This window comes from Cervus canadensis, chromosome 5 (assembly GCF_019320065.1).
Source record: "Cervus canadensis isolate Bull #8, Minnesota chromosome 5, ASM1932006v1, whole genome shotgun sequence".
Lineage (NCBI taxonomy): Eukaryota > Metazoa > Chordata > Mammalia > Artiodactyla > Cervidae > Cervus > Cervus canadensis.
The window spans coordinates 80789419-80796714 of NC_057390.1; the positions used below are offsets into that span (position 1 = coordinate 80789419).

General features: G+C 46.1%; 1 long non-coding RNA gene across 2 annotated transcripts in view; it reads left to right on the forward strand.

The window, feature by feature from the left end:
- LOC122442058 overlaps positions 1-2928 on the forward strand; it is a 42834-nt gene extending 39906 nt beyond the window's left edge. The window contains exons 5-6 of one of the 2 annotated variants that reach the window (XR_006269534.1): positions 1093-1403; positions 2403-2928. This is a non-coding gene — a long non-coding RNA (uncharacterized LOC122442058). The remainder of the gene's footprint in view (positions 1-1092; positions 1404-2402) is intronic. The other variant, XR_006269535.1, reaches the window with a different exon arrangement.
- Positions 2929-7296: the final 4368 nt, after the last annotated feature.

Below are 7296 nucleotides of genomic sequence, written 5' to 3' on the forward strand. Positions count from 1 at the left end.
CCTTGCCTTCATGCCTTGCCAGCATCCCGGCATTTCTGGTCCCCCTTCACCTGTTTAGCCTTCTCTTTTCCCCATAGCACTCAGCACCTGCTCACACACTTGCTCACTCTCTCATTTTAGACCTGATTCCCTGACGCACACTTCAGCTGGGAGATACCAGGGTCTTTGTTCTGCTCTTATCACACGGGTGGCGAAACTCCACCCCGGGGTTTCGGAGTCCTCGTCATTTCCATGAATGGGGGTCCAGATAAGCTCTACCTTGTCTTCAGAATTTAACTTCTATCCTCTTAGCCTGTGCACACACTTTTAGAAGCCATTCTCTGCAAGAGGCGTACACCCGTATTTCCCCTCGCTTCTCTGTCCTGTGAATCAGGCTGGAGGCAGCAGATTAATGACATGAGAGACTAACTCACAAATGCATGAAAGCAAAGTGAAAAGGCTTCCTAAGAGCATCGCTAGAGGGCCAGACTCTCAAGGGGCATCCAGCCTCTCATCCCTTCATTCAGGGTTCTGTAGTTCCTCACGTGTACACTTCAAGATGGGGTGGGGAGAGACATATAGGATGCCGGGAGGACCAGAGTCCCAGTTAATCTTGCACCTCTCTACAGAATAATGTCACAGGTCCTCAGCCACAGGTGCAAGTCCAGCCGTCCATTTATCTGCCCACTCAACGACCTATCCATTCCTTTCTTCAGCCTATTATCCTTGAGGGAGTAGATGCCTCTGTAAGATATCTCTTCATTTATTACAGTTCTTCCCAAATCATTGGGTGTGCATGTTTCAGTCACTCAGTCATGTCCAACTCTTTGTGACCCTATGGACTGTAGCCCACCAGGCTCCTCTGTCCATGGGATTCTCCAGGCAAGAATACTGGTGTGGGTTGCCATTTCCTTCTCCAGGGGATCTTCCCGACCCAGGGATCAAACCCATGTCTCATGTGTCTCCCGCATTGACAGGCAGATTCTTTACTACTGAGCCACCGAGGAAGCCCCCAAATCATTAGGGTTTTGTTATTGTTATTTCTTGTTTCCCTCCCCCAGCCCTTGCTCATGCTATTTGCTTTCCTCCCCCACCCATGTCTTTGCCCATCAGAACCCTCATCATCCTTTTAGGTGCTTGTGGCCGATCCTAGCTGCATCCACTAATAACAGGGGACCCCGCTCCATTCTCCAGCCGCCCTTCCACTTGATGAGTCATGTGACTAATTCTGGATGGTGGATGAGCAAGACGTGTGTCCCTTCCAGACCGAGGTGTCCACTAGACACATTCTGCTCTCCATCTGCCATCCGACTCAGTCCAGAAGATGGCAGAGTCTCAAGTTGGACACAGTCCAGGCCCCTCTCAAGGGGCCTGGAGGACAGCCACTCCGAGAAGGGCTGCAGAGAGGAGTACATGACCACATGGTAAGAAACTTCGACTGCAGAAGCTACTCTCGATTTTGTGACTGTTTGCAAACAGGTCGGTTGCTCAACAAAGACATATCGATCATGATCGATCTGATGATGAGCAGTGAAAAAGTGAAAGTGTTAGTTGCTCAGTGGTGTCTGACTGTTTGCGACTCCATAGACTATAGCCCATCAGGCTCCTCTGTCCATGGAATTCTCTAGGCAAGAATACTGGAGTGGGTTGTCATTTCCTTCTCCAGGGGATCTTCCCGATCCAGGGATCAGACCCAGGTCTTCCGCATTGCAGGTAGATTCTTTACCATCTAAGTCACCGGGGAAGCCCCTAATGTGATGATGAAATGCATCCTCATATGCAACTCCATGTAGGGAACATATCACCGGACATATTCAAAATGTAGAAAGTTCTGGGAGAGGTTGGACAGAGAAAAATGAGAGCATGGAGTGTGTACATTGGGTGTGGGGACATCAGAGAGGTGGAATCCAGCTTGATGATCTAAAAGAATCCCCAAGTTGGTAAAATCTGATCTAAGATCTGAAGGATAAGAGCACTGGAGGGAGAGAAGGCTTTCAGGAGAAGGGTGCTCAAGGTGCCCAGGCTGAGCTGGAGGAAAGCCAGTGGCGTTATCTATATAGATAGTGAGTTTAATCCATGATAGGCATTAATACATGTTTGCTAAATGAATGACCAAATGAATGATCATTATTAACTGATTATAGGAAAAGATTGGAGGAAGTAGAAGCAAAAAGAGGAATAAAAATTTGAGCATGAAAACATGCCTTTCCAGAAAGGAAAATACCTGCATCTATTTAAAAAACAGAGAAAGAGGTATATGAGGTGTTTCCCTATTGAGAAATCTCCCTCAACCTCAAACCTGTTGCAATTAAAGGGAGGAATGTGACGGGCTTTCTCAATCTATCTGTTGTAATGTGAAGCTTTGTAAGGGATTATTCTGTATTGTGTTGGGAAGATTCCTCTAAGCCTGACTCTCTCCACAGGCCCTGGGAAGCCATGCAGGACCCATCAGGCAAAGGAGAGGAAATTCTGCTTTTCATTCTACAGGATGGAAAACAAACATTGATTAGTGGATCTTTATGGCAAATGTGGACAGAGTGTTTGGGAGAAGATGCAGATATCTATTTGTAGTCTCCTGTACTAACACAGTAGAGTCATGCTGTGTGCTCTTCACCAGTTGATGAACAAATAATTTATGTTTTATAATCTAAACTGTCAGAGTTTCCTTTATGTAATGACTATAGACTATACACAGCTACCTTTGTGGAACCTAAAAACATCATTGCTTCAGGCAAGATGTAATTTGCAATAAATAATTTAGCAACAGACCTCTCTTCATTCTATTTACAGTAAGTTAAGATTCATCTCCATGGCTGATGTGAAGCACCCATGAGTGGATGGCAAAACCCAAATATATCTCCCGTGTAACCCGATTCATGCTGAAAGGGCTCCAAGAATTCCAAAGATATTGCAGAGCTTGGAATTCTTTCTGCCCTCCAAGTCAACATATGTACTTTTCTCCCACCTGGTTGGTTTTGCTCCAAATAACAATGTCTGGTGCATAACTCTATTTATTTGTATCTTGGAAGGCATTTTTCACCTCCTAAAATGCTTTGGATAGAAACTGTGGTGCTGCGATCCCTGCTTGCTTGTTCCTTTTTTGTGCCATGAGAGCTCTCACTGCAGTATCCATTGCAATCACGCCATGGCCGAGCAGATTCTTTGACAGACGTGGAAACCAAGGCTCAGAGAGCTTGGGGCTTCCTCAGAGTGGCCAATGGGTGCTTTCTTTCACTCAGAATGTTTTAGTGAGCACCTTCTGCAGGCAAGGTGTTGTAGTTACAAAGGGCCCTGGGTTTCAATGTTGAAAAAGATAGAGATGGTCCCTGACTTCATCCAACTTATATTTTAGTGGAGACAGATACTTACCAATTATGCAACTGATGTCTGCCTCAGGGCTGTGGCGGTGCCAGTGGGCATGGACTGAGCAGGAAGCAGGGCATCTGATCTGCCCTGGAGGCCTGAGGGTGCTTCTCTGAAGAGGCAGCGTGAGCAGTGAGAATTAACTGGTTCCTAGACAGAAGGGGGAAATCATTGTCCGAAGAGGGTGGATGGGGAGAAAGGCCCTGGGGCAGAACTTGGTTTTTAAATTTTCTTTCTTTCTTTGTTTTTGCCTGTGCTGGCTTTTTGTTTCTGCTTTCTCTAGTTGCAGAGAACGGGGGCTACTCTCCAGAGGCGGTGCTCCGGCTTCTCATTGCGGCGGCCTCTTTGGTTGCAGACACAGGCTCTAGGGTGCTCGTCTTCAGCAGTTGTGGCTCGTGGGCTCTAGGGCACAGGCTCAGTAGTTGTGGAATGTAGGCTTAGTTGCTCCACAGAATGTGGGATCTTCCCGGATCAGGGATTGAACTAATGTCTCTGGCCTTGGCAGGAAGATCCTTTACCACTGAGCCCACCAGGGAAGCCCCAGAACTTGTTTTAACACAGAAGGATCTTCATCAGGTGGCAGAGGTCTTTAAATTCACACCTTTGATGTCAACTAACTAGGCTCCCTCACTGTTCAAATGAAGAGATCCTGTAACGTTTGGCCTGGCTGTGGGCTGAGAAGACCATCTCTACCTCCCTGAAGATCTGAACCTCAGCTCAGCTTGTAGGCTGCTTGGGGACACGAGAGACAAGTGAAAACAACTTATGCCCGGGATGTATGAATTAACTGCCAAGGAAAGCAACGTTTGTTTCCTGGAATGAGATGGAGGCAATCAGGTAGTAATTATAATAGTGTCATAACATTGAATGGGATAAAAATATTAACATCATAATGTTACCCAATGAGTAACAGTAGCTCATGTCTTGTTTGTTTTTGGCCAAGGCATTCAGCATGCGAAATCTTAGTTCCCTGACCAAGGACTGAACCTGGGCCACCTGCATTGGGAGCACAGAGTCTTAACCACTGGACCACCAGGGAGGTCCCCCCATTAGCTCTTGTTTTGACTGCACTTTCACATGTTAATATAATGACTGTCAGCCTCTCAACAACCATGTGAACGTGTACCATCCTTCTCATCTTCCAGGTGAGGTTACCGAAGTTTAGAAGATGAGGTTACTTGCACATGTGACTTGGTTAAAGAGCTTGAATGCAAGCTCTTTGCTCTGTTGCTTTTCTTCTGTTCTTCCATGACCTCTGGATTCCCCACACTGCAGCCCTGTGACCTCAAGTGAATTGCTTAACCTCTCTGCACCTCAGCGCTCTGATTTGTTAAATGGGGAGATAATAATACTAACTGATATCTCAGTTGGTAAAGAATCTGCCTGCAATGCAGGAGACCCGGGTGTGATTCCCTGGGTTGGGAAGATCCCCTGGAGAAGGGAAAGGCTACGCACTCCAGTATTCTGGCCTGGAGAATTCCATGGACTGTATAGTCCATGGGGTCACAAAGAGTTGGTCACGACTGAATGACTTTCACTTTCACTTTTCACCATGACCTCTGGATTTCCCCACACTGCAGCTCTGTGACCTCGAGTGAGTTGCTTAACCTCTCCGCACCTCAGTGCTCTGACTTGTAAAATGGAAAAATAATAATACTGATGGAGCTAAAGTGATGATTAAATGAGTTAATACATGTCATATGGGGACTTCCCTGGTAACCCAGTAGCTAAGACTCTACATTCCCAATGAAGTGGATCTGGGTTCGATCCCTGGTCATGGAACTAGACCCCACAGGCCACAACTAAAAGATCCCTCATGCCTCAATGAAGATGAAAGATCTCAAGTGCTGCAACTAAGATCCGGCACAGCCAAATAGATAAAAATAAGTATTAAAAAATAGCAAAGCAGAACAAAATATGTCATATGCTTGAGACAGAGCCTAGCCCATAGTAAAAGGGGTGAAGTGTTAGCCACATTATTGATTCTCTTTGATATTATTACTAGTTTAATATTTGAATTTTATATTAATGATATTTGATCCTTCCATTGGTTTAGTCTGAAACTAATAAAGAGTAGATAAGATCATCAAAAAGAATATTCTTTGTTATTTTTGATAAATGGAATCTATATTAAAATTGGTTTAATGGACCTTGAACTTCAAAGGAGTCATTAGCCTTAGGCTAAAATGATCACTCCCTTTTCTAACAAACCTGTCAGCTACAACAAAAGTCATGAATGCTTGACATTCATTCATTCATTTTCAGTATAACGTGCCCTGAGTACCTGAAATATATCAGACCTTGTTCTGGGTACAGTAATGGGCAAAGTGAGCAAAATCCCTGCCTCTGTAAGGCTTGCATTCTAGTCAGGGGATAAAGAAAGAAAGAAATGAAAGACGACAACACATGCTACGTTCCATCCCTGGTGGCTCAGAAAGTAGAGTCTGCCTGCCATGCGGGAGACCTGGGCTCGATGCCTGGGTCGGTAAGATCCCCTGGAGAAGGGAGTGGCTACCCACTCCAGTATCCTTGCCTGGAGAATTCCATGGACAGAGGAGCCTGGTGAGCTAGAAGTCGCAAGGAGTGGAACGTGACTGAGCAACTAACACTCTCGTTTTCACTTTTCCATGATGACAAGGGCTTTAGAGAAAGGCAGGAGGAAAGGGGGTGGGGAGTGCAGGGTGAGGGGGTTTAAATTCAGCGATCAGTGACCACCTTGCTAGGAAGATGACATTTGTGCTAGGACTTTCAGGGGATGAGGGAGCCACCCCCACAGTCTTCTGGGTTAACAGCATCCCAAGCAGACTGTTTCCTATGTGCCCTCTAATTCCTTACCTTCACACTTGATTAATTCACTAATCATTCTCATTCATTTATTAAGTATTTTTTGATGATTTGTTTTGTTCTAAACCCTATTCTGGGCGGTGTGACTTCAGTGAATGATGCCCTCATGCTGGCAATTACTGTGTGTTTCACAGTGTAACCAGGGAGACAGAAAGACCATCCACAATAACCATACTGGGTGATAAGGGCTGTTGGGGAATTATGGTAGCAAAGGGAGATATGCCTAAATACGAGAGGTAAGAGAGACAGGATCAGAGTCTCAGGCCTAGGGAAGAGTCACAGAGCAGGTGAGAGTTGAAAGAGCCTTCATACAAAAAAGTGAGACTCTATTAGGAAGGCCAAAGAGGAAGGGCATTCAGGCAGAGGACTGTGCAGTAAGTTACAAGCACAGCGGTATCCTTTGGGTGCTGGAGCAAAGGTTGGGAGGAGGCAGGCTGGTGAGGCCAGGAGGTTCCCACACTGGGATGGAGTGTGACCTCTTTCCTGGATCCAGCAGGGGTCAAAGAAGGATTTGCAAAATGGGGCGTTTTCCTATTGGTTTGTGAGAATGACTCTTTCCACGGCTGTGTGTGGGAAGGATCGGCTTTCTAACGAAACCCAATCAGAGTTCTGGAGATGGACCGGCCACCAACGTGAAGGATTAGGAAGGCTGTCAGGCAGAGGGATTTAAAAGCTGGTGCTGAGTCCTAGATGTTGTAAAAAGGGCAATTTGACAGCCCTTGATAATGATGTGGCTTAGAGCATGGGGAAGGAGGCCAGGAAGCTTCACAGGCTCCTGACATGGGTGACCTATGCGGCGATGATGATCAAGAGAGGGCTGCTAAGAGTTATGGGTTCAAGTTCAGACATGCTGACTTTGAAGGTCTCCAAGAACATTGTTTCAGCAAGCAACATCTACTGGGCACAGCCTGTGCCCATCAAAAGCAGGTGACCTGATAGGTCTTGATCCAGGGTTTCAGGACTTTCAGAGACTGAGGTTTCTTGTCTTGTCTCCTGTGTTTGGGAGATGTTGTCAGTGTAACAGTTTGGAAAGCACTAGCCACAGGCCAGATGCTGCTGGATGAGCTGGGTAGTGACTTTCACACTGTCATCCTTAACTGCCTTCCAAAG